The sequence below is a fragment of the Nicotiana attenuata genome, unplaced genomic scaffold (genome assembly GCF_001879085.1).
Source record: "Nicotiana attenuata strain UT unplaced genomic scaffold, NIATTr2, whole genome shotgun sequence".
Classification (NCBI taxonomy): domain Eukaryota; kingdom Viridiplantae; phylum Streptophyta; class Magnoliopsida; order Solanales; family Solanaceae; genus Nicotiana; species Nicotiana attenuata.
Genome location: NW_017671096.1, coordinates 205,982 through 225,385, shown reverse-complemented (window position 1 = coordinate 225,385; position 19,404 = coordinate 205,982).

Below are 19,404 nucleotides of genomic sequence, written 5' to 3'. Positions count from 1 at the left end.
GCAGATCACATAACAGACTTGAGAAAATTCTTTGACAGGTTAAGGAGGTACAACTTGAAACTTAACCCCGCCAAGTGTGCATTAAGTGTTCCCGCAGGAAAGTTATTGGGATTCATTGTCAGTCGTCGAGGGATCGATCTAGATCCATCTAAAGTCAAGGCTATTCAGGAATTACCACAACCTAGGAGCATAAAAGGACGTGATGAGCTTCCTTGGACGTCTCAACTATATCAGTCGATTCATAGCACAGTCCACAGTCATATGTGAACCCATCTTCAAGATGCTGAGGAAAGATGCCGAGACAAGCTGGACCGAGGATTGTCAGAGAGATTTTGACAAAATCAAGGAATACCTGTCCACACCACCAGTTCTGGTCCTGCCGGAACCAGGACGACCTTTGCTACTCTATTTATCTGTATTGGATGGAGCCTTCGGATGTGTTCTGGGACAACATGACGAGACAGGGAGAAAGGAGCAACCCATATACTACTTGAGTAAGAAGTTCACACCTTACGAACCACGGTACTCTCTGCTGGAACGCACTGTTGTGCTTTGACCTAGATGGCCCAGAAGTTGAGGCATTACTTCTGTGCCTATACCACATACCTCATATCCAGGATGGACACTTTGAAGTATATATTTCAGAAACCCATGCCGACTGGGAAGTTAGCCAAGTGGCAGATATTGTTGAGTGAGTTCGACATCGTCTATGTAACTCAAAAGGCGGTCAAAGGACAAGCATTGGTAGATCATCTTGCTAAAAACCCGGTGGGAGGAGAATACGAGCCCTTGAAAACGTATTTTCCTGATGAAGACGTGTCATTCGTAGGAGAGGACATTACCGAAGCATACGACAGTTGGAGGATGTTCTTTGACGGAGCTGCAAATTTCAATGGAGTAGGTGTTGATACCCAATTTTTCCTTATATTTTTTTAAATATGCAAAAATACCTTCGAAATAGCATATATAAGCATGCACAAGGTTTTTATTATTTTTTTTCGTAATTTTAAGGGTTTAAATTGATTTATTTTCTCCCTTTTTTATCCATAAAACCCCAATAATTATTTTCCAAATTATTATTATGATGATTTATTCATTTAATCTCTATACTTATGTCGAAATATGATTAATATATTTTTCATGTATTTTTATAATTACATTTTAGTATTTTTTAAGCTACATTGCATATAATTGCAATGTTAGCCCTTTTAATGTATAATTATATTTTATATGCATAAAATTGGTCCCTATATTTTTAAAATGTTAATTATATATTTTAAATCATTTTGGAACATTAAATTATTTTCCAAGAATTACTTATTATTTATTATAAATTAAAGAGGGGAAAATTGGCTATTTAAATTATAGCCAGATTGGCATTTCAATTACAGCCTAAATTGAACCCAACCCCAACCCAATTTCCTACTAAAATACTCGACCCAGACGCTATACACACCTACCCGACCCGGCTCTTGTTAGATCCTGGCCGTTGATCATTTTGATCAACTGTCCAGATCTCTCCTTTCCTAATTAAACTAACCAATTCCCCCCAAACCGAATTCACTTTCACGACCAACCCCGCCACCCTAAAATCCCCTCTGCTCTCAAACTCTCGCAACCTAACCCTAATCTTCAACTGCCGACCTCCCATCTCCGGCCATCTCTGGTCACCTCTCATCGTCTCTTAAGCCTCCAATGGCTTCTCTCATGCCACGCTCATCTTCTCTGAGGCCTTCAAGGGCCCTGGGCCACGCCGACTTGGATCTAGGGTTCGCTGTTTGTATTTTCATGGCTACTCCGGTTTGATTTCGAGCAAAATCACACTGTATTTGTTACGATCTTTGAGTTTCTAAACAGGTTCTTCCACCTCTACTTGGGTTTCTTCTGGAAGCCTAATTTTTGTTTGCATCTCTTAGATCTGTGCTATTTTTAAACGATTCGAGTATGTTCCTTTTATGTTTTACACTGTCCTTGAACTTCTTTTGCAAAAATCATCGATTTCGATTTTCACTTTCTTCTAAATTTAGGGTTTTTAAAACTTATTCTACACTTTGTTTAAATCGATTTTTTTTATGTTTTAACTTCTATCTTTTGCATATCTCGACTGATTCTATGCTTTACTGCTCTTTCAACTCGCCTATGTTAAAAGCCCTAATTTTTAGGGTTCTACGTTTGGTTTTTGTGTATTATCATGACTGACCGGTTCTCATTTTTGAGTTCTTGTGATTTCTTGTGACTGCTTCGCCTTGATATGCTTCTACTGAGTTTCTTAGCCTAAACTTACACTGATTCTATGTGTTTGTGTTCATCTTGACTGTTCGCATCAAGACTTGCATCTTTCTCACTGATTCAGTATTATTTAACTTTCATGTTTGCTAGAGTTGTGTGCCAATTCTTGACTACCCATGTCTTACTCTATTTATATGTTAAACATGCTGACTCTTTTCATGACCTTCTCTTTGATTGATTCTCAATTCCTTATTACTTGGTGTGATTTGAACATTTTCCTTTAGACCCCCCGATCCCTACCTTTCCACTTAATTTGATTAGTTTGCTTGCCTTAATTAATTTTCCCTTGCCTTGTCTGCATTGTTACTTGATTCTTACTGATTGTTTCCTTAGTAGCCTTAATTACCTGTTCTATACTTGTACTATTTTGAAATCTTTCCTTATTTGTTATACTCCAGCCGTGTATGATTTCTTTCCTTACTTATCACCTGCTCTTTACCGTTTGCACTGACTCCCTTAATTAAAGGGAGATTCGAACCAATTTTTTATACTGAGTTCTATAATTACTGAACAATTGATTCTTGCCTTATTTTAATCAGTTTTCAAACTACTATATAAATGGCTCTCTTCTACAGTCTTAACACACGAACTCTTGGTTCAAAAATTCTCTCACACACTTAAAACTTTCTGCTCTCTTTTTGTACTACTTGCTACTGCTCTAAGTTAGCTGGCTGTAAGCCAGGGCTAACCATTGTGTTCTCCTGCTCTTTCACTGTGTTTGCTATCCTCTTTACTGGTATGTCCTAGTTTCAATTCAGAGTTCCAACAACAATATGATTCTCTTATTGTTTCAGTTCATTCTGTTTCTAGTTTGCTTTTATTTGTGGTTTTGCTGTGAAATCTGCAGTTAATATGTTTACATTATTAAGCATGTTATGAACTTCCCTCCTTTTAGAATCAGTGTGTTACCCCCTTTGTTTGTTTCTGAACATTCCCAGACCTTTGCTTGATTATGTGTTTGCAACTAAGTGTTCTATGAATCCCAAACCCCCTTGACCCCTGTTTGGTTCTGTGACTACTGGCTGTGTATGAACCTGTCTTAAAGGTTGTGTTTGGACTTCTGTTCATTTCTTCAATCTGTTTTCAAACAGTCTCTGTTGTTTTACTAAACTACTTTCAAACAGACTTTCTTTTAATATAGCCTTTCACTAAAAAAAAACCTTTTCAACTTGTGTCAAGCACTTTCACTTTATTCTTAGTCAATATGTTCTGTCCCCTCTAGTATGTGTACTGCTTTGGGATCCTCTTGAGAACCCTCTGAACTCTGGCATACTGAGGCTGGCCCTTCCACTTGAGAATAGCTTCTTGATTTTTTTTATTTACCTATGTAATTCATTCATTAGTTTTTAATAACTTGTAAACAGATATTGGAATATTTAGTGAAAAAGGGTGGGTAGATACATGCTTTATGGGGTAATTCGGGTAGAAATCATGCTCCTAGGACCTTGCTTTTAAATCTGTATGCTTTACTAAGTAGAAATCATGTCTATAAGGTTCTGCATTTTGTCATGTTTAGAAACCATGCCTATAGGTTCCAAACAATCATGTCTTAAAATCAGATTAATAATATTCCATGCCTATAGGACTTAATTCAAATTCCGGTACAACGAGTATTTATGTATGTTTTCCCGCCTGTAAACCGTTAAAATCAGTATTACACTTAGATACACCTCCAAGGAATCTCTAAACCCATAAAACTCCATAAACATGGCACTACCTTCGGTTTGGGATATGAATACACCTAGAAAGAATTCAATAGCTGGTCGCCACCATGGTGCAATCATTACTACCCACTAGAGCAGCCAATACCGCATCTGCAGCAAACCTTCCAATACGCCGACATTATTTATGGGTCAGATGAAGAAGAAGCACTTGCAGCAATGAAGAACTTGTTTCTAGAGGACAGTGATATGGACTGTTGCGTTATTCTCAAGGAGGAGGGGGAGGAAGGCCCTTCCATACAGGCTGTGAGCAGAGGGGCACATCTCAAGAATTGGACCATCAAGACAACCAAAGCCCGACGAGCCTCGGGGTAGCAAGGCTAAAACAAGAATTATTCACTATTTTATTTACTAAATGATTTTCTTTTCGCATTTTTCAATTCCCGCAATAAGATCTTCGATGTTCAAAACAATTATTCAATTTATCAAAAGCATTTTTGATTTTTTCTTATGAATTAATATTTATTGCTATCGTTTTCTCTTATTACTTTACCTATACAGCATTACTATTACTTGTCTTGATGAACCGATAACTGTGACATGCAATGAGACAACGCAACAAACGGACATGGATTCAGAGGAATATGACATACCTGACGAGATTGTCAAAGAAGTTGAGAATTTTGAGAACAGACCTAAGTCCAACCTGGATGAGACCGAAATTGTCAACCTGGGAGATTCAGAAAACGTCAAGGAAACGCGAATCGGCATTCACCTGTCGCCATCTGAGAAGAAAGAATACACAAAATTTCTAAAAGAGTATGGGGACATATTCGCCTGGTCGTATGATGACATGACTGGTCTGAGTACGTCTATTGTGGCTCACAAACTGCCAACCAATCCAATGTGTCCACCGATAAAGCAAAAGCTCAGAAAGTTCAAGCCTGATATGAGCTTGAAAATCAAAAAAGAAGTCACCAAGCAGATCAACGATAAGGTTCTCAGGGTAGTGGAATACCCGACGTGGTTAGCCAACATTGTTATCAGAACAGAATGTCCAGAGCCTTCAACAAAAGAGTCAAGCCAAGACAGTTCACACCAGGGCAACTGGTGTTGAAGAAATTTTTTCCGCATCAAGATGAAGCCAAAGGCAAGTTCTCTCCCAACTGGCAGGGTCCATACATGATTCACCGGTTTTTGACAAGAGGAGCCCTCATACTTGCAGAAATGGACGGAGAAGTCTGGCCAAAGCTGGTCAATTCAGATGCAGTCAAGCGTTACTATGTGTAATCTTTATGCTTTCCTTATATGATGTAAATCGAACTACGCCTGACCTGATTCCCGTTTAAGAGGCGATACATAGGAAGCCCTATGGGTTCGGTCACAATTCAATAAAAATTTCATTTCCCCCCGCAATTGGAAACTGGGGCAGAATTTTGAGGAGGACCCTCAAAATTCCGAAGTAATTTCAGCCGATAGCCGCACGAGCAGCAGTCAGAAACGTCAACCCATCAAACTGGGTCGGAATTTTGAGGAGGACCCTCAAAATTCCGTAGCAGGAGAGTTTGCAATGTCCTGAACTACATCACTATCGTCGGTTCATCTAAAAGCTATTTTTAATATACATTTATGTCATACTTTTACAAAATCATGCAGTTTCAATTATTGAAACTGCTTTGTTTAGCAACGCTACCCTAATGATACAGATGGTATCACCAGATCAAAGATGAACGAGTCCAGCAAAGCCAGCAGGGATATGAACTAACCTCCCCCTCACAAAACTCACGATTTTTCTTTGGATGCAGGCACTAGGATTGCGAAATCCTTAAACATACTGTACACCCAAGGGACAAACATTGCCCTCAGAACCGTTGCACATGCCAGCATTTGCTATCAGCACACACCAGTAATGCTCCGTATGTCACAAGCTCCCAGTAATCACAACGCCGCAATCTGCTATCAGCTAAGAAAACTCTACCGTCATTTGTTATTCTATTTCTTGCATAAGGCTACTATTCTGCCTTCTGAGATTAAACGCTGTCTCCCTCTGCATCTGCATTGCATAAGGCTACTATTCTGCCTTCCAATTTGCATAAGGCTACTATTCTGCCTTTCGAGACTAAACGTTGTCTCCCTCTGCATCTGCATTGCATAAGGCTACTATTCTGCCTTCCAATTTGCATAAGGCTACCATTCTGCCTTCCAGAGACTAAACGTTGTCTCCCTCTGCATCTGCATTGCATAAGGCTACTATTCTGCCTTCCAATTTGCATAAGGCTACTATTCTGCCTTCCAATTTGCATAAGGCTACTATTCTGCCTTCCAATTTGCATAAGGCTACTATTCTGTCTTCCGAGACTAAACGTTGTCTCCATCTGTATCTGCATTGCATAAGGCTACTATTCTGCCTTCCGAGACTAAACGCTGTCTCCATCTGCATTCTTGCATAAGGCTAGCATTCTGCCTTCCGAGGTTAAGCTCTACCTCCATCTGCATTCGCATCTTTGCATAAGGCTACTTTCCTGCCTTTCGAGGCTAAGCTCTGGCTCTAATTTTCTTCGAAACTAAGCACTATCTCAAGCGCTATTTACCTCTTTTTTCTTACGGGCTAAGCTTTGCCCTTCAATTCGGAAGACTAAGCTCTATCTTGTCTGCATCATGCTACTGCATCCTTCATGGGCTGAAATATCGCCAACTCATCCAAAGGCGTCATCGATCGGAGGCACCATCTTCATAGCCCGAGAACACCATGTCATGGCCTGAGGATCTCTTTCAATCTTTTGCATATCATTATTCAAAGGTGTCATGGTTCGGAGGCACCATCCTTATAGCCCGAGAACATCATTTCATGGCCTGCGAATCCTGAACCAAACAACCCATGGCCCAGGACATCATGGTCTAAGGATGCCATTCCTAACCGTCCAAAGACAACATTCATGGTCCAACGGGAATTTGCATCACGTTTAAATTACGCGATATATGCTTGTATCGTTTATTTGCAGGTAACCAGTGAGCAACGGCTAGCCCAGCAGGAGCGATCCCGCTCCAGTTTTCCCAGCCATATCAAACCTCACCATTCTCGTAAACCGTTCACTCACCCGACCCTAGATGTTACGTCCGCTCTTGAGATGACTTCACTGGTATACTTCGCCGATGAATCCAGAACTACACATGGCCTGATTCTTGTAAAGGGATATGTAGGCAACTCGAAAATCGGAGCTCGGCCTCTGCTTGTCAAAGCATCCCATCCGGTCAAAATTGGCCATCGTTTCTTTACCCAAAAATTCTTTCATCCTTCCCGGGTAAAGAGGGGAAGCTGTTGATACCCAATTTTTCCCTATATATTTTAAATATGCAAAAATACCTTCGAAATAGCATATATATGCATATATAAGCATGGACAAGGTTTCTATTATTTTCTCCCATAATTTTAAGGGTTTAAATTGATTTATTTTCCCCCTTTTTTATCCATAAAAACCCAATAATTATTTCCCAAATTATTGTTATGATGATTTATTCATTTAATCGTTATACTTATGCCAAAATATGGTTAATATATTTTTCATGCATTTTTATAATTACATTTAGTATTTTTTTAAGCTAAATTGCATATAATTGCAGTGTTAGCCCTTTTAATGTATAATTATATTTTATATGCATAAAATTGGTCCCTATATTTTCAAAATATTATTTATATATTTTAGATCATTTTGGCACATTAAATCATTTTCCACGAATTATTATTTATTATAAATTAAATAGGGGAAAATTGGCTATTTAAATTATAGCCAGATTGGCATTTCAATTACAGCCTAAATTGAACCCAACCCCAACCCAATTTCCTATTAAAATACCCGACCCAGACTCTATACACACCTACCTGACCCGGCTCTTGTTAGATCCTCGCCGTTGATCATTTTGATCAATGATCCAGATCTCTCCTTTCCTAATTAAACTAACCTATACCCCAAAACCTAATTCATTTTCACGACCAACCCCGCCGCCCTAAAATCCCCTCTGCTCTCAAACTCTCTCAACCTAACCCTAATCTTCAACCGCCGACCTCCCATCTCCGGCCATCTCCGGTCACCTCTCATCGTCTCTTAAGCCTCCAATGGCTTCTCTCATGCCACGCTCATCTTCTCTGAGGCCTTCAAGGGCCCTGGGCCACACCGACTTGTATCTAGGGTTTGCTGTTTGTATGTTCATGGCTACTCCGGTGTGATTTCGAGCAAAATCACACTGTATTTCTTGTGATCTTTGAGTTTCTAAACAGGTTCTTCCACCTCTACTTGGGTTTCTTCTGAAACCCTAATTTTTGTTTGTATCTCTTAGATCTATGCTATTTTTAAATGATTCGAGTCTGTTCCTTTTATGTTTTACATTGTCCTTGAACTTCTTTTGCAAAAATCATTGATTTCAAGTTGATTTTCACTTTCTTCTAAATTTAGGGTTTTTCAGAACTTCTTCTACACTTTGTTTAAATCGATTTTTTTTTTTATGTTTTAACTTCTATCTTTTGCATATCTCGACTGATTGTATGCTTTACTGCTCTTTCAACTCGCCTATGTTAAAAGCCCTAATTTTTAGGGTTCTTCGTTTGGTTTCTGTGTATTAGCATGACTGACCGGTTCTCATTTTTAAGTTCTTTTCATTTCTTGTGACTGCTTCGCCTCGATATGCTTCTACTGAGTTTCTCAGCCTAAACTTACACTGATTCTATGGGTTTGTGTTCAACTTGATTGTTCGCATCAAGACTTGCATATTTCTCACTGATTCAGTATTATTTAACTTTCATGTTTTCTAGAGTTGTGTGCCAATTCTTGACTACCCATTGTCGACGCCCCCTTTTTCTCACGAAATCGGGTTTACGACATTCGGGAAGACAACTCTATTCCCGTTTGGGAATTGGGTTTTTGGAATTGAAGAGTCGCCACCTAATGATTGAGTGCATTAGGACACTAAGAAGGGTTTTTGAGTTGGAAAACCAGAGTTCGGGTAAGGGCTAGAAATTATCTCAAGGGGAAGGTGTTAGGCACCCCTCAAGATCCACTAGTGTGGTTCCCGGCCATGCTATATTGTGACTTTAATGCAACTAGATACACAAAGGATTTACGCACAAGGGCTGCAAATAAATACGTGACAAGTATGTGGGGATCAAGGTCTAAATGATCTACAATTTGTTTAAAAGGGGGACTAAACGCGGAAAATTAATCAATACATTGAATAAACAAAGAAGAAAAATCTGGAAGAAAAGGCATAATGCAGTAAAATTAAGGAGGAGTTTTGAGTAGTGGAAAAGACAGGATTTTATTGATATTAAACAAAGTTGTATAAGAAAAGGGGTCCTAGGTTTATAAATCACATGGATCATCCACACAACACCGATAGTCAATGGTACGCGTAGTGTTATCTTGTAATCATCATCTCCATGTCTACCCTTCCTACCCCGTTAAGGTATTAAGCGCGAAATAGTCTCGTTTACTTATTGCATGCTATTACCCGTCCCACCTATCAGTCCTGGAGGCTTTTAGGACTATAATCCTAAAGGGAAGAAGCTTGGCTCTTCAGAGGTTTAAAAAGGTTAAAATACTAAGGCGTCAAACAAAACACATGAAAGCAGTTATGGGAGCACAAAACAATTAAGGCTCAGATAAACCTCCTTTAATCACAGAAAATCATATAGTTTAGCATGTCTTACATGTACTGATTAGGTCGAAATTATGCTTAACGTTAGGCAGGCTGGTTCATTACATATTTTTTGGCAAGAAGTTCGCATTAGGCTCTCCTGGCTGCAACTTATCGAAGACCAGTGCAATTAATTAACTACATACTTGTTTGCCTACGTGATGGTCAATAGGCATGGCATCTACTGGTTTCAGAAATAAAGAAACAAACTGATTAAGAAAGTTGCCAGTTTTAACAGAATGATGCGAGTTCTGTAATTAGTGCTAATCTTAAAACGGGTGATTCAGATTTGATTGATAATTCCTATAGGCATGCTTTCTAGCGTTGTTAATTTAAACACTTTTTATAGGCGTAGCGAAAGCGCAGAAATACTATAAGCATGGTATCTGAGTACTGTTAGTTCTTAATCCAATAAATAAGTTTGCCTAGTGAACAATGCATGCATAGAGTCTGGATTTCTGGTTACTTATAGGCGTGGTATCTATATGGATGCATAAACCTATAGACATGATATCTATATGGATGCATAAACCTATAGACATGATATCTATGTGGATGCACAAACCTATAGACATGGTATCTACGTGTGATATGCAAATGTGCAAAGCTGTAGGCAAGATATATGAGTACAGAAGTGTGGTAATTCCCTATGAGCATGATATCTACCCCTTTTCATGCATGGTTACCCTTCCCTTTTCACCAATCACCCCAGAGGTTATTACAAAATTTTATTACAGACCAAGATGAATCAAAAACTGGAAATAAAATTACAATCAGAACTCTTAAGCTGCATCCAAGGAGCCTAATTCAAACCCAAGGTCTAACAATATGATATGAGCCAACTGCCAGGATCAGGTTCCAAAGCCTTTCTCTTATCTGGGATGTGTCAAAGTTCCAAGGAATTTCAAGAACTCCAGGCAATGCTCACACCCAGATATCAGAACTGAATGAAAGTGCAGTGTGGAAGGGCCAGCCCTCCAATGTCCAAGTTCAGAGGGAGCTCAAGGTCCCAAGGCAAGGCTCATTGGAGGGGGGCAGAACTTAGAGTCTAGGAACAAGTGTAAGTGCAGTAGAGGGATATAAGGGATGCCAAGGCAAGCTGGTGGTCATGCCCAGCAACATAAAATGCTGGCACACCCCTGACCAGCCCACTAGCCAAACATTGGAGAGTTAGGACCTATTGAAGGTCAGGTTCAACTCTGGACAGCAATTTGGATGCTGCCAGGCCAAACCTTAACTCAAACACACATAAGGGAATAGGGATGGGAAACTGAAAGAGCTTAGGACCCAAAGGGTCCAGTTTACATCCATGGACAATAACTTTGTATATTGCCATGTCTTCTAAACTATAGCTCAACACATAGGGGGGACATGGGGAATGGGATTCATTGCAAGACATAAGCAAGATATAAGCACATTACACAAAGGTTAAATTCTACAAGCAGTAAAGTAAGCATGGACAGGAGAATTGGTAAGTAAACACATTAGAGTTGATGCTGGAATTAAAACTAGGACATACCAGTTTCAGAAAGAGACAAGCAAAAGAAAGCAGAAGTCTTCAAGCAAAGCCACAATCATAGAAAAATACTTTATGCTTGTGAGTTCAGAGAACTCGAGTGTTTATGAAAATTCTAAGTGTATTTGAGAGTATTCAGTGAAAGTGATCAGAATTGATCGTGTGTTTGAAAGTGTAGAAGGGCATCCCCTTTTATAGTGTAGAGAAACAAGTAAGAAAGGTAAGAAAACCTTTTAAAATCAGTCACAAATATTCTCCCTTCAGTCAAGGGATTTAATTTCAAACGGGAGAATGTAATTAAGGAAATGGAATTTCAGTAAAATCTTTCACAGCAGCATAAGAGGGGAAAATACATAAGGTTTATTTAAGGAAAGAATTCAACGGTACTTGATTTGTAGAGAAAAGGAAAGGGAATCAATCAGACAACTAATAAAAATCAAAGTGAACAGGTTTAATGCGAATGGACCCAGTCAGGAATAGGTACAGGAGGGCTCAAACAAAGAAAATCAGTGGCAATCAGTCGAGACCCCATCAAAGGAGTCCAAGATCAATCAAGTAGCTGTCAAAACCTTTTTAAAAGAAGAGCTCTTATATATAAACCTCACAGTCATGTGAATCAAGAAGAGAAAGTCAAATTATTTAGAACAGAGTTCAATCGAGGAGAAGTTCAGAATCATAAGCAAAGAGATACATGTTTAATTTGCAGACTCCTAGTGAGTCTGAGAGTTCAGGGTTCCCAAGTGGAGCCTTAACTCGAACACAAAAATACACATCGTCAAAGGAAACCCCAAAACCCTAGGGTTTCAAAATTGAATCAGACATGAAGTGGGAAAGCAGGTTGTTTGTTTTTTCAGAATCTCAACAAAACAGTCATGACAGTATGCTTGAACAACAAAGGAAAGAAAAATCATGAAGAACATATTCGAGAAACTCAAAACATAAACGAGTTCAGAATAAAAGAGACGGTGCAAACTTGAACACAAGCAGATGAAGCATGTAGGAACATAAGCATAGTCAAGAATAACTTTAACGGTAGGCACATATAGTAGAAGAGTAATGAAAATATAGCAGAAATTAACAGGAGGAAAATAAAGGGTAAAAGACCATATATGCATAAAAATAAAGGAAACCATACGAGCAAGGTATAAACAAACACACATAAAGCAAAGAAGAAAAGGATCAGAAAGATTTTCAAAAATCCTTGCGGAAACCCTAAAAATCGGAGAGAAACGATTTTGACAAAAACTTTTGGGAAAACACTCAAAATGTCAAGAAAAGCATAGACATAGTACAGATCTAAACAAATAATGGTGAAAGAACCTCGAATGGCTTAGGGTTTCAGAGAAACCCTAGAAACGAGAAAGGCTTGGAAGAACAAGATCAGATCCTGAGTCGAAACGGTCAGGAATCAAGCTTCCAGTGCTTGAACATGCCGGAGCGTGGCCGGAGAACCCTGGATCTACAGATCTGAGACAAATCTGAGAGAGGACCGTCAAGGTCAAGCTTCCAAACTTCGAATAGCTCAGGCTTAGGGGTGGGAGAGGGTGAGTACAGGCCATCTATGGCAGGAGATGCCATGGATTCCGGTGGAAACGAGGTGAGATAAGGTGGGAGGTGATTAGGGTTTCGGAGAGGCTAGAGAGGGTTTGAGGGAGACGAAGGGAGTTAGAGGCGGCGTCTCTATGCAAATGAGGTAGGGTTAGAGGGGTTAGGTGATTAAAAAAGGAAAGGAAGGATATCAGCCGTTGATCAAAATGATCAACTGCTTGGATTTTAAAAGAAAACCGGGCGGGTTTGAGAACGGTTGGGTATTTTAGGAATTGGGTCGTTTAATTTGGGGGCGGAATTGGGCCAGATTAAGGCTACAATTGAAAGGGGGGAAGGGCTGTTATTGAAATAGAAATAGGCTAAGTGTTAAATAGCCAATTTTTTCCTTTTTATTTTATAAAAAATAATAATAATGATTTCAAAAGCAAATTAAAAGTACTAGGCCAACAAATACTATATAAATATTAGTTTAAAAATACTGGAAATAATTTTTGTAGTTATAAAATGCTATTAACCGTAAAATAGGCTATAATTGCAATTACACACAATTTAACTTTAAAAATACCAAATAAATTTGTAAAAATGTACAAAAATTATCTTAATTATATTTTGGTGTAAATATGAGAACAAAATGAATTATTCACAAAATGATAATTTTTTGGGAACAATTATTCAATTTTGTAGTATTAAAATAGGCAATAAATTTGTTTAAAAATCATTTAAATTTTGGAAAAAGTACCAAAACTTGGGTATGCTCATATATGCATATATATGTTATTTCGAAAGTATTTTGAGTATAAAAACATTTAGGGAAAAATTGGGTATCAACACCCATGTCTTACTCTATTTATATGTTAAACATGCTGATTCTTTTTCATGACCTTCTCTTTGATTGATTCCGAATTCCTTATTACTTGGTGTGATTTGAACATTTTCCTTTAGACCCCCCGATCCCTACCTTTCCACTTAATTTGATTAGTTTGCGTGCCTTAATTAATATTCCCTTGCCTTGTCTGCATTGTTACTTGATTCTTACTGATTGTTTCCTTAGTTTAAAACTTTCTGAACCTAGCCTTAATTACCTATTCTATACTTGTACTATTTTAAAATCTTTCCTTATTTGTTATACTCCAGCCGTGTATGATTTCTTTCCTTACTTGTCACCTGCTCTTTACCGTTTGCACTGACTCCCTTAACTAAAGGGAGATTCGAACCAATTTTTTATACTGAGTTCTATAATTATTGAACAATTGATTCTTGCCTTATTTTAACCAGTTTTGAAATTACTATATAAATGGCTCTCTTCTACAGTCTTAACACACGAACTCTTGGTTCAAAAACTCTCTCACACACTTAAAACTTTCTGCTCTCTTTTTGTACTACTTGCTACTGCTCTAAGTTAGCCGGCTGTAAGCCAGGGCTAACCATTGTGTTCTCCTGCTCTTTCACTGTGTTTGCTATCCTTTTTACTGGTATGTCCTAGTTTCAATTCATAGTTCCAACAACAATATGATTTTCTTATTGTTTAAGTTTATTCTATTTCTAGTTTGCTTTTATTTGTGGTTTTGATGTGAAATCTGCAGTTAATATGTTTACATTATTAAGCATGTTATGAACTTCCCTCCTTTTAGAATCAGTGTGTTACCCCCTCTGTTTGTTTCTGAACATTCCCAGACCTTTGCTTGATTATGTGTTTGCAATTAAGTATTCTATGAATCCCAAACCCCCTTGACCCCTATTTGGTTCTGTGACTATTGGCTGTGTATGAACCTGTCTTAAAGGTTGTGTTTGGACTTTTGTTCATTTCTTTAATCTCTCTTCAAACAGTCTCTGTTGTTTTACTAAACTACTTTCAAACAAACTTTCTTTTAATACGACCTTTCACTAAAAAAACCTTTTCAACTTGTGTCAAGCACTTTCATTTTACTCTTAGTCAATAAGTTCTGCCCCCTCTAGTATGTGTATTGCCTTGGGATCCTCTTGAGAAACCTCTGAACTCTGGCATACTGAGGCTGGCCCTTCCACGCTGCACTTGTTCAATTTTGGTTACCAAGACTAGGTGTAAGCACTGTCCGGAATCCTTGAGATCCTTAAGGAACTTTGATGTACCTAGACTATGCCATTGTCTATGGAATTGAGGCATATGAGGTCATTGGAGGCTTTGAGGAATCTGGGCCCAATTGAAGGCTCCCTATAGAATTGCTTCTTGATTTTTTTTTATTTACTTATGTAATTCATTCATTAGTTTGTAATAACTTATAAACAGATATTGGGATATTTAGTGAAAAAGGGTGGGTAGATACATACTTTATGGGGTAATTCGGGTACAAATCATGCTCCTAGGACCTTGCTTTTAAATTTGTATGCTTTACTAAGTGGAAATCATGTCTACAAGGTTCTGCATTTTTTCATGTTTAGAAACCATGACTATAGGTTCCAAACAGTCGTGTCTTAAAATCAGATTAATAATAGATTCCACGCCTATAGGACTTAATTCAAATTCTAGTACAACGAGTATTTATGTATGTTTCCCCGCCTCTAAACCGTTAAAATCAGTATTACACTTAGATATCATGCCTATAGGGAACCATATTCGAAATTCTTCTTTTCAATCTAGTTTAGTTTAAATAAGTCAACTTGATCACGCCTAGTTCATTTCTGACTTGGTTTTATTAAGTATTAAGACAAGCTCTTTCAAACTGCCTCAATCTCATTAGATATCATGCCTATAGGTATTAAAGGAGTCCATTCCAAAACCTGCTTTGTTTTTGCATTAATATAGACATCAGTACTCCGCGTATAGGCAAGCCCTTAGGGCGTTTTCAAAATTGCAAATCTGAAACTGTCTCCATTGCTTATGTTTTCTAATCCTAACAAGCCTTAAAAAAAATCCGTAGGCAACCGCTAGGGTTATAACTTCTGAGTCTAAAAGAGGTTGTTTGTCTGCATATTCACCTAGATAGCCTGCTTTAGGACATTATCTAATAAAGACCTTAACTGTGCTTGAGTCGTGCTGCTTACGTGTTTGTTTGAGGAGGAAATTCTGAGCCTCTAAATGGCACCCTTTATGTGTTGAAAGTCCTAAATATTTTGATTGTCGCCTTAGACTTTTCACCTTCAAAAACCTTAGGGTACGTCTAGAACCACCTATAGGTAGAGGTCCTAACTCCCTCCAGGACCATTAAGAAGGGACGGGTAGCAGCACGCGATAGGAATCCGTGACCAACACTCGCTTTGCATGACCAATAAGGGGACGAGAAGGGTAGACATGGATATGATGACCGGTGCGCTAACGCCACGCGTAGCCCCTTTTAAGGAGTGATTATCGGGCATTGTACTGATGTGATCCTATAGGCTAACCAACCTAGGACACCCCTTTACATTTACAAATATGCTTAGATTGTACTTCTTTCTTTTCAAAATCTAGCTTCTCATTAACTATTTTTTCAAACATCTGTGTATTTAAACTTAAATCCCCTACTATTTGAGTCATACTTGTTTATTTTCTAATTGTACAAATTCACAAAAGCTGTTTGGACGGGAACCACACTAGTGGATCCTGAGGGGTGCCTAACACCTTCCCCTTAGGATAATTTCAAGCCCTTACCCTGTCTCAGGTTACCAAGCGTAGTTATAAATAAACCCTCTAGGTGCCCTAACGCATCCTAAATTGTTAGGTGGCGACTCTTCTAAAATGCAAACCCCTTTCCCAAAAGGAACGAGTTGTCTCAACCAAAATGTCACAAACCCGATTTCGCGAGAAAAAAGGGGAGCGACAGTCACTACGCCCGAAACCGCACGTGGAAAGAACTGGCCTTTAAATACCGGCGGATGGCCAAAAATCATGGTAACTTAAACTCACCTCGTCTTTGCTTTTTGTGTAAAGAAACTGATTAATCCTTTCTCTCTTTGCCGAATTCAGGTATACCCCAGGACTCGGTTGTCGTCCCAGAGGAGGACGTTTTGGCTGATCGTGCTTATGCGGCGAGGCTGCTTTAGGAGGCGCTTACTCGAATAGGTATCTCCTGGCCTGCTTCGAGTGCAAGTGTTTCTTCTCGGAGTCCCCGGCTGGAGAACAAGCAACCAAAAAGAAGGCTTTCCTCCGCGACCGGGGAAAAAAATAAGAGGGCAAAGAGTGCTACCCCCGAGTCATCTCTGGAAGTCGTGGTGACGAGTCGTCCACCCGGGCCGGCCATAGATACCGTGATGATTGTCGATGATGGAGAAGCTAGTAATGAGGGGGTTTCTCTACATAGAAGAAGACGATACCCATCAACTCAACGGAATGCTCAATCTGTCTAGTTAGTTACACCAACCCAGGACGATGTCTTGGCACTCTAGGGGGAATTTGAGATGGTAGAAAATGCCAATTCTAGTTGCCCGATCCCAATCGCTATGACCGGTACTGTGAGGCTTAGTACCGAGCCTCTATCGTCTTTGGTTGATGAGCAACCAGCAACCAGTACTGCATTTTCCGTAGCTGCTTCTCACCCTTCAATGCTATTAGCTTCATCACCTTTTTCTCTCACTCTTCCACCAGTAACTGCTACATCATCTCCACCAGCCGCATCTGTCCGAGAAAAGGATGTACCTCTTCCTCAGTTCCCAATACTTGGAAATTTGGGGCAAAATTATGCCGCCCCCTCAGAAGATCCGCAAAGGAGGAGGAATGTTACTCTCTTGGTCTCTACCGGATGCAATCTGCTGTCCCAGTCGCCGGAACTTGCCAACTATCTAAAGCCTTTATCTTCAGAAAAAGATTGAGAAAAGATACAGGCTCTCTCGGGATAGTGCTTGTTGAACAACGCTATGCGCAACGCCGCAGTGGTATATTCTTCATTTCCTTTGTCATTTCTTCTATCTTTGATTTAGCATTATTTTTGAATTTGCCTTTCTTGTTTCGCAGGTCAATTTCCTTGCTTCTGAAAGCCTCCAAAGGTTGATTCGGGAAAAGGTGGAACTTACCTCCGAGCGAGATCAACTACTGGCCGAGCGGGACCAAACTGCTGCTCGTCTCTCAAAATTGGAAGCCAAAGCTGCGGAGGCTGTAATGTTGGAGGCTCGTTTGCAGCAAAGTGAGCAAGAAGTAGAGACCCTTAGCCAAGAGATCGCCCCACTGAGGGTTCAATTTGAAGAGGCTAAGGCCAAATGGGCTGAAATCCATAGTGCTCGCTGAAAGATTTAATAATTTGGAGGCAGCCTTGAACTCCAAACTGAAGAGCTTGATGCTTCCGGGGTGAAATATGCTCAGCTGGAGGAGAAGTTTAAGAGGACCATTGAAAATAATAGACTTTTCAGCTCTACCGTCCGTGATCTCGATATTAGCCTCCTATCCGTTAGGTCCGAAAGGAGAATCCTTTTGCCGAGGTTAGCCAACTTAAAGAAGAACTTCATAGCCGAGCGGCTTCCCCCATTGTTGAGAAAATACATTATATGTATAACATGAGGAGAAAAACCTTGGAATAGGCCAAAACGGGTGTCGTAGATTATGATGCCAAAATTGCTAAGGCCCTTGAATTGGAGTTAGCCGCAAAAAGAAGTCTTCCGTCCAGGCCTGATGCTACAATTTTTTTTGGTTCCGGTTCTGAGTTCTCGGAAAATGTAGAGGAATCAGAAGATGACAATGTTGAGGGTCAAAATGATGAAGGCCAAGATATCGAACCGGCAGCGGATCTACCCATTTCCCTAGGGGGCGCGGATGCTTCTCTTCCTCCGGGTTCCGGAGATGCAGCAGTTTAGCTCTTCACTTCTTTTCCCAACTTTTGTACCTGTGCCGTTCTGGCACTTTTAATGTGAATAAAAACATCTTTTGCTCAAGTATGGCATGAGTCTTTCTGCGTTATTTTGTTTGAATATTTATGCAAGTTTTAATCTTCGCATTCCTTCTTGCTTAAATATTTTGTGCAAGTTTATTTCTTGCGTCGTGTATCGTTTAAGTATTTGCGCAAGTTTATTTTTTGTGTCTTTTTGTGCAATGCTTCGGGTGCATTTTCCCCCGAAAGAATTTGGATGACGGTTATAAGTTTTTTCGAAATCAACCCTTTATCGTGAAGGTTCTTATAAGAGAGGGCCCTCTTATGTTTACAGTGCTCTTGAAGAGGACGTCTCCTGTTTATTACGGTACTAGCATTTGAAGTACTTGTTTAACTTTCAAATAACAGAATCAATTCATTATTCAGACAAGAAACAAGATATAAATAAAAGGACTTTACGTTATTCCTTCCATTTTTCAAAAAGTGCATAAGCATTTGTTAAGCTAAAAAGAAATTGCCATTTCTTGTGGCTAACTTGTACAACTTGTTTTACGAGGCTGGCCGCGCAGTCCCAGGTCCCGATGATACAACTATATATAATGTAGTTTTTCAACGAACGGTCACTACTAAAAAAATCTGGTTTTAGTGACAGATAAATTTTGTAGCTAAACAGAAAAATTCGTCGTTAATCTCATTTAGCGACGAATTAGGGATAAATTACCAAGAAATTCTGCTAGCTACGGGCGATTTAGCGACAGATTAGCAACGGCGTTCATAGCTAAATTCAGTTTTTTTGTAGTGGGTGTTCATCCCCTTTTACCTACCTAGTTCAGCTCCTTATTATGTTGTGCCCCAGCTTCCTCAATTTTGGCAATACAATAGGTAAAAAAGTAGCATGGTTTGCCCACTTTTTAAGCATAAAATTGAAATATAGCCACCTCTTAATGCG